Raw genomic sequence first — 10,302 nt, 5'->3', positions numbered from 1 at the left:
GATAGTTTTCAATGCGATTTCCTGGAATTGTTTGTTTTATCGAAGTGAGGAGGTTTTCGCCCTTCTTTCAGCACAAATAGTTTTCAATTATAGCTGCATATTTCTTGAAACATAAAGTGCCCTCATATCTTTAAATTTATACATGCCGAAATCAAGGGTAAGACTGTTTATATGTCCTTTTTTACATTTGGTGGAATGGTAGCGGGGAAAATTTAGTCTTACGGGAAAATGGATTTGCTCGTGTTTACATGAAAACGGTTTTACTATTTTTTTGATGTTGTAAAGAAAGAAGGCATGCTTCGAGGATCGTTTAAAAAAATCCCACAGGATAGACGAAATATTCTCTTTATTTGAATACCACCGGTAACACAATACTGGCAGAACTTAACTCAGACGAGAGTAAAAAGGGGCTGCCGTTCCATTCGTCTGCTCTGGCCGCCTGTCCTCTGGCTTTTTCACGTGAACTGCCTCTGCTCCTTACCACTTGTCGTTTCACCTCTCCGGGCTAGTTTCCCTGACCTCTGATCTCGCCAAGACTCCCCCCGACCTTGCTGCCCTGTGCCTGAGGCTGTCATGGGAATCCGGCGACGACCTCGGACGCTAGTTTCAGAGGGCGAAGTTGATAGGAGAAAGGGTCGTTTGTCCGGGTCACGCTGCGAGATTCTTTGTAACTGCAATCTTGTCTCGCTACAAAGTGAGGTTTTTTCTATTCATCACCTAAACACTATTCTCTTAAACAAGCACGCTATATCATATTTTATTATTATTATTATTTTTTATTATTATTGATTATTATTATTATTATTATTAGTATTATTATTATTATTATTATTATCATTATTATTATTATTATTATTATTAATATTATTATTGAACAGTATCTAAACTCACAAAACACATGAAGACTGTATAATGTATATAATAATAATATATGTGTATAATAATAATAACAATAATAAAATAACAATAATATAATAATAACAATACACACAACAACAACAACACAACAACAACAACAATAATACTATAATATAATAATAATAATAAATAATAATAATACAATAATCACAGTTTTTATAACAATAACAATACCAATCTAATAATAATATAGTACTACTAATAATAATAATCATAAGAATATAATAATAATAATATAATAAATTACAACAACAACACAACAACACATAACAAAAGAATAATAATAATAATAATGATAAAAAATGATAATAGATAATAATGAGAATAATCGTATAATGGGATTTAATAAGATAGCATAAAAAAGTAACATATAACAATAATGATAAAATGATAATGACCATGGATAATGACATAATGATAATCATTATAACTATAATGGAATAATAATAAACGAGAGTAGTGTATGATGATAACAATATATCATGTAATGTTATAATAATAATGATTATCATTATAATGATAAAAAAATAATGATGATGATAATGATATAATCATAAAGTGATAGTGATGACTGTGATACTTATAATGATAATGGCTAGTACAATAATAATATCATTATTATAATAAGATTAACAGATGATGATTGTGGTGAGTATAATATTAATGCATTGAGGATATAATAATGGCAATAATAATAATTATGAAATAAGATAATGATAATGTAATAGTGAACTAATAATAAATATAATAATAATGCATATACTGATGATAATAATAATCATGATAATAATGATGGTATATACTGATAATAAATATAGTAATAAATAATGATAATAATGCTAATACATAACTACAATAACAATAAACAGTAATCAAATTGTAATGATAGTAAAAAGTAAAAATGATAATGATTATAATGTAATTTTGTAATGATCATGATAGTATAAAATCCTAATAATAGTGTAGTAATAATGATTAATGTAATAACATAATAAGAAGTCATGAAGATCAATAATAATAATAAAGATGATAATAGTAATACAGATAGTAATATATTATTAACAATGATGATAATAATTATAGTATAATAATATAATAATAATAATAGTAATAATATGATGATATTATGGATAATAACAATTATGACAATATTGATAATACTGATAATGGTAAAAAATAATAATGAGATTTATAATAATGGAATGATACTAAGAATGATAATAATAACATCATAATAATAATATAATGATAAAATGATAAGGATAAGAATAAGAATAATAATAATGATAATAAAAGATCATATGATGAAACATAATGAAAATCATAATATATGATAATATAATAATAATAATAATGATAATATTTCCAATAATGATGATAATGATAAACATGGCGAGTGCGGGGGAAGGGGACTTGGCAACATTTAAGGACCTATGCAAGGGGTTGCAATGGAGGCGCGGTGGTAGAGCGGTTTGAGCATCGGACTTGGTTCTTCGACTCAAATACCAGGTTCGGGGTTCGAGTCCCGGCGCGCGTTGTCCCTTGGGCAAGGACTTCACTTGATGGCCCACATGTAAATGGCCATATTCTTCTGATTCTGTAAATGTACATTCCATCATTAATTGTCATATATATGTGTATATAATATGTCTCTGTGAAATGCTATGAATATTCACGTTAATATGTAAATATGTGTGTAATGCGTAAAATCAATAGGTAGGTAACGAAAATAAGCGAAGCAAGAAAAGCATGAAGAAGAGGAATATGCAAGAAACAGAAAATAAATAGCGTAAATATAGTAAAAAAGCGAAAATAATTGCGTCCAAAACTGCGAATAAATAATAGCGTATGAATAACACGCTAATAATAAGCGAAATAAAACGAAAATAAAAAATTCCGTCGAACGGCGATGAAAAACAAAATAGAAAATAAATAGAAAAATCGAAAATAAAAAAATGGCGTCAAAAATTGCGATAAAAATTCAAAAGATATAAGCGAAAAATCTTGCGTCAAAATTGCCGAATATAAGAGAGGGAACTTAAGAACCAACGTAAAATATAATAAAAAGAAAGTAAAAATTGTGTCCAACGTGCGATAAAAATACGAAATAGGAAAGGAAAAAATAATGCTTATTGCACGTAACATCAACGAAACATCAAAATATGATTTTTTCGGGGGGGGGGGGGGGTTGATGTTCCATTGCCTGAACTTCAATCACACAAGGTCGCTGGTAGTGACTCGGTGTTTGATTTTATTAGCAGATCTAAGAACTTTCATATTAATCAATGATATAATAATTAATAATACATAATAATAAGAATAATGTAATAATAATAATATAATAATAATAAAATAATGATAATCATAATAATAATCTAATTAATATTAATAATAACTAATGATAATAACATATAAATAAATAAATAATAATAGAATTGTGAAATTAATGATAATATGATGTATAATTCATTTTGCTTTGAGCCAAAGCGTTGTATTGCTTCTCATTCATCTTTATTTTGACAGTTGGAAAATAACGAAAAAATTTTGTTTCCCCTAATTTTGTCATCGCTTTCTTGAATGCATGGCCACCCATTACCGTTTTCTTTGAATAATAATTTAGGGTAACTGCGATTATAAGTTTGTTACTCTCCAAGTGGTCGGGGGGAGATCTGTGTTTATCGATACCAACGTCTAAAAGATAAGCTGTTTTCTTTCTTTGGAAACTATAATAACAGAAATATATATTTATTACTTAGTTATTATCATTATTATTTGTTATTATTAACGTTTTATTATCATAACTTTTTAGCATAATTATTATTATCACTATTCAAACGTTATTGTTACTTTTACTTATTTATTTTTCTCCTATTATTTTATTATTAGTATTGTATTATTATTATCATTATTATGATTATTATTATTATTTATTATTATTTATTATTATTATTCTTATTATTATTATTATTATTATTATTATGATTATTATTATTATTATCATTATTTTACTAATTATTAAATAATCACTAAAATATAATCATCATCATAACAACAGCAATTATAATGATATTGAATAATAATAATATAATAAATAATAATAATAATAATAATAATAATAATAATAATAATGACAAGATCAAGAACAACAACATCAACCAACAACAACAACAAAGTAATAATAATAATAAATAATAATAATAATACTCTAGAAATTAGAATTAATCACTCAACAACAAGATAATAATAATGATAATATAATAATACTAATAATAAAAATAATATTACAATAAAAAGGATGATGAAATGAAAAATTATTGATAATGATATAATACTAAAATAATAGTAATAAGAATGATAATATAACAATAATAGAAAAAGAAGAAGCGAGAGACGAGAGAGAGAAGAGCGAGAGAGAGCAGAGAAAGAAAGAAAAGGAGAGCGGGGGGGGGGGGAAATGAGAGAGAGGAGAGAGAAGAGAGAGGAGAGAGAAGAAAGAAAGAGAGAGAGGAGATTACACAAAGGCGAATCAAAACTTTGTTAATGATTTTGTAGTCAAATGACAAGCGTCCGACGATATGTAACAATAATGTAAATGATATATAATGTAATAATAACAGTAATAATATCAATAATAACAAAATGATAAGGATAGTATTATATAATATTATTATTTATTATAATGACAATAATAATATTAATTTATACATATAAGATAATTGTAATGACTACAATAACACAACAACTTTATAATATTGTAATAATAATATAATAATTACTAAAATAACAATAATAATAATAACAATAAGAATAATAATATTATAATACACAACAATTATAATAATAAACAATAAATATGACAATAATAATAATATGATAATTACATTAATTATAATAAATAATCATAATAGTGATAATACTATAATAGTAATAATAATGACAAAAAAAAAAAGATAATAATAATAACGTTTATCATTATAAAACAAAGTGATAATAATAATAATAATTATAATAAATAAGAATAAGAAACATAATGAAAATAATAAATATAATATGAAAATCATAATATAAATAATGAATAATAATAATAACAATATAATAATAACAATATAATAATAATAATAATAATATAATAACAACAATAATAATAATAATATAGTAATTAAAGCAATGATATACTCCCAATAATAATAATAATAATAATGATAATAATAATAATAACAAAGAAACAATAATAGACAAAATAACAACACTTGCTGTTTATAGATATGAACATCCCTTCAGACAGAAACGTCCTAACAAAAGTGTCGAGAAGATACTCAAAGTATAAAGACCTGGATAGAAGGTGGAAAAGATATGCATTTAAAAAACAAACTTTGCCTGTTGTTAATTGGAGCTCTTGCCTTAGAAAAAAAAGTACAGATAATTTCTTGAGCATACCAGGAAATACCAAATTAGAAATCCAAAAATAGTCTTAAACAGAACTGAACATGTTCCATAACGAGCATTATCAATCTGATCGTGTTCTTTGTTTGTGAGAATTGATTTGACTGGATGTTTTTGATTTGTGGTTCTGCAATTTTGCATGTTTTCGTTGATGTTCCATTTGCCTCAAACTTTAATCACCCTAGTCACTGGTAGTGACTCGGTGTTTATTTAATATCAGATCTACGGAAACTTTCGTATAAATAATGATAATATAATAATATATTATTTATACTCACCCATTATAGTAAGGATAATAATAACTAAGTACTTACAATAATTAATATATAATAATATAATACTTACTAATAATAATACTAATAAATAATATTAGTGTTATAATATAATATCACTAATAATCAATAACATTATATAATAATGAATATTATTATTATCATCATTATTATTCTTATTATTTAATGTTAATTGCTATAATTTTTGTATTCATTATATTGTTTATTATCATTAAGATGATTATTATTTTATTACTCTTATTTTATCATTATTATCATCATTATCATTAAATTTCCTTTTTATCATCATCTTTTTATTGTCATTATTGTTATTATTATTTGGTTTGTTGATGATGATGTTATTATGTATTATTAGTATATAAATTTTATTAGTATCATTAATTGTCAATATCAGTACATTAATCATTGCTGCTGTTTTGATGAGGATTATTATTTGGAGTATTAATTAAATAATTATAATAATAATAATAATAATAATACTAATAATAATAATAATATGTAATAATATAATAATAAGAATAATGTTAATAGATAATAATGATAATATACTAATAATGATACTATATAATAATAAATAATAATATAATAATAATAATAAATAATAACACTCATAACAATTATAATAAGCGAAAAAATAATGAATAAAAATAACAATAACATTAAATATACATAATAATAATGACGCTAAAAAGTATGATAATAATAATACTATTTGTTATTATTAATTTCAAATGAAAAGCAAAACAGCCAGCGAGTGGGCTAGCCGACTCCAGCTTACCGTTTTATCAAACCGTGTGGCCTGCTGCTCCGCCCTCTCTACAGAGCTGCCGACCCGAGTTGACCTCGACCTCGAGAGGGGGACGTTATCTCCGTGGAGAACGCTCGTGAACCGCCAACACGACAGGTGTCGTCAAACACCGGTTAAACTTTTCCCTAAGTCAAGAAGGTTTTCCTCTGGGTCCTCGATCCCGGTCTGGCGGTGGGAAGGGCGCTGCCCTCTTCCAATGCTGCACGAGATCTAAAGTACTTTAAAATCGGTCCTTTTATATTCCAACTCGATCACATGCATCCGCCTACCCTTGTAAATTATGTAAAAATTTACATAATATTACATCCCTGCTTCCAGCAAGAAGAGGAACGAGACTTCTCAACGGATGTCTACACAAAACGTTAAGGTGCAGGGGGGCACCGTGAATATTCAATATACGCTCCATCACAAACTCCTTTCCCTTAGGGGATTTCTGTCTTAAGTCTGTGGTGAGTTGTACATTTGATTGGTCTTCAGTTTTGTGTTTTTTCTTTCCCTTCTTTTTATATTTTTATTTTCATCATGAAATTCTTATGCTTGTACGAGAAAACATGCGTGCATTTGTCTTTTGTCCTATTTAGTCAACACAACACAGATCGTATTTAGTCAACACAGTTGTAATTAATAAATTGCTAGTGAATTGGTACTTTATATCATAAAATAAAACCAAGTTCTATCGTTTGAAGCACCATACAAATTTAATACTTTTGTATCGAATAACTCAGATCCCCCAGAACCGCTTGAGTAACGAAACTATAATCGCAGTTATCCCTAACTTTAATTATTCAAATGAAAACGCTATGTGGGCCTGCCATTCAAAGAAAGCGTTTAAACATTAGGCGAAATAGTTTTGAAAAAATAGATAAATAAAAGTAAAACCATGGAAATTAAAATCGCCAGCCATCACTGTAACGTCACATTTTTTTTCTTGTAAGAAACAGATCACGTCCCGCTCCATTGAAATAGAATATCAGGCTCCCAAGATCAGACTTTTCTTCGTGTAGTTTCTGCATCGGTGTTTTCGGCTCAAAAGAGACTGATATATCATATATATATAGATTATATTTATATATATATATATCTATAATATATAATATTATATATAGTATAATATATATCTGACTGGATTTGGCGATAAACTGGTCTATTTATACACACACTGGTGACGTCATCCCCATATGAAATAATATTATTAATAAATGCGATTACAGCTTTAAAATAACACAAGAATGTCATAAAAATTAGAAATGGGAGAAAGAAAACAGAGAAGTAAGAAAAAAGCAAACGTGTAAAAAAAAGAAAAAAAAGAAAAGAAAAGAAAAGTGTATGTGAAGTGTATAGTAAAGAATAAAGAAAACGACAATCATGGCCAGACTATAGATTTTTTTATTTATGTTATTTCCTTTATTCTTTTATTTATTTATATTTTATTTGTATTCATTTTATTATTATTATTAGTATTATTTATTATTATTTCGACCTCGCCCTTTTTCTTTCTCGGAATTTTCTATTATTTTTCGCACATTTTGGTTTCGGGCTTTTTCGCTCTTCTTTCCTTTTTTGTCTGTTTTGTTAACACGTTTTATTTACGCATTTTTTTTTTCTCTTTTTGACTTCGCTGTTTTTCTATTTTTATAGAAAAACTGCCGCGGAAAAACAGTTTGCCGCTTATTTTCTTATTTCTTTAGTTTTTTTGAAAAAAGGCAATATTTTTTGTCTTTCGACTACGCCTGGTTTATTCCATTTTTTATGGAAAAACTGCCGCGGAAAACATTTTTGGGCCGCTTTTTTCTTTAGTTTTATTTTCGCATTTTTTTTCTTCTTTTTGACTTTCGCTGTTTTCCCATTTCTATAGAAAAAACAGCCCGCGGAAAAACAGTTTTGTCCGCTTATTTTTCTTATTTTCTTAGTTTTTATGATAATAATAAATATACGGATAATATGATGTAATAATGATATGAAAATATACATAAGTGATAATACTGAGAATAATAACTACATAACAAAATAAACAGTAATAAATTGTTAATGATTGTAATGTAAAATAATTAATGATTTATAATAGTAATTGTAACGATCTGATAGTATATAATACGATAATAATGATAATGATAATACAACACTAATTAGAGTAATGAAAAGTAATATTAATGATAATAATGATATAAATAAAAGTAATACAATTTAGTAATAATATTATTAATAATAATGATAATCATAGTAATACTCATAATAATCTAATAATACTGATGATATTTTATGATATAACAATTATGATAATACTGATAATAATGATACTGGTAAAAAAATATGATACTATAATAACAGGATGATTATACAAGATTATAATAATTAGGATAATGACCATATTATAGGAATAACAATAATAATAATGATAATATAAATTAATAAAATGATAATGATTGAAAATAATATACTAATATAATGATAAAATTTTTTAAAAAGGGGGGTCAATAATGATGATAATGATAAATAGGCGAGTGCGGTGTAAGGGTACTTGGCAATTTTAAGGACTTCTGGCAAGGGTTGCAATGGAGGGCGCGGTGGTCGAGCGTTAGAGCATCGGACTTGGATTGCGTCGACAAAAATCAGGTTCGAGGGTTCGAGTCCGGGCGTGGAGCGTTTGTCCCTTGGGCGGAAACTTCACCTTTATGGCCCACATGTAAATGGCCATATTCTCTGATTCTGTAAATGTACATGTACATCATTGTCAATATATCTGTGTATATACATGTTGGCTCTATGAAAATACTATAATATCAGATTAATATATAATATGTGTGTACGGTTGATATTGTAAATATGTGTGTAATGCGTAAATCAAATAGGTAGTAACGAAAATAAGCGAGCAAGAATGAAGAAGAATGAAGAAGGAATAATGCAAAAACAGAAAATAAATATCGTAAATATCCTAGAAAAAGCGAAAATAATTGCGTCAAAACTGGAATAAATAATAGCCGATGAAAATAAACCAATAATATGAAGCGAAATAAACGAAAATAAACATTGCATCCGACGGCGATAAAATACGAAATAGAAAATAAAGAAAAGGATATAAAACATGCGTCAAAATACGATAAAGTTCGATAATAAGCGAAAATCATTGCGGTCAAATGTCAAATATGATATAGAAATAACCGAAAATAAAAATGAAATAAAACGAAAGTAAAAATTGCGTCAAACTGCGATCAAAATACGAAAATAGGAAAGAAAGAAAAAAGCGTGCGACACAAACAAATAGAAAATAGGAAAATGACGAAAGTAGAAAATGCGTCCCAAATTGCGATAAAATTGCGAATAAGCGAAATCTTGCGTCAAAATTGCGGTGAGAATAAGCGGCGCAATAAAACGATTACGATAAGCAATAAAATAATAAATACTAATATAATTGAAAGTAAACTTGCGTCACAAGAAGCCACTTACGATAAATCGCGAAATATGAAAATGGGAATACGAAATCGGAAATAGAAAAGCGTGCGAAATAAACAGACATTAGAAGACAGCTTAAATAGAAAATAGAAAAAATAAGAAATATAGAAAATATAAATCAGAAAAGCGAAAAAAAAAATTATTATTATTATTTACTACTAAAAGAGATAGGTCAAAACTGCGATTAAAATCGAAATAGAAATTTTTTTACATGAGAAAAATACAAAAAGCTATAGTAATTGCGTAAATTGCAATAATAATTGTATTTCTAATTATTTTAATAATTATTTATTTTAGATAAATTTCGCATTATTTTTTTTCTCTTTTCGACTTCGCTGGTTGTCTATTTCTTCTCGTCAGTTTTGCCGCTTATTTTCTTTATTTACCGCA

The sequence above is a fragment of the Penaeus monodon genome, chromosome 13 (assembly GCF_015228065.2).
Source record: "Penaeus monodon isolate SGIC_2016 chromosome 13, NSTDA_Pmon_1, whole genome shotgun sequence".
Classification (NCBI taxonomy): domain Eukaryota; kingdom Metazoa; phylum Arthropoda; class Malacostraca; order Decapoda; family Penaeidae; genus Penaeus; species Penaeus monodon.
The sequence above is the reverse complement of the archived record's forward strand: the minus strand, read 5'-3'. Positions refer to the sequence as shown.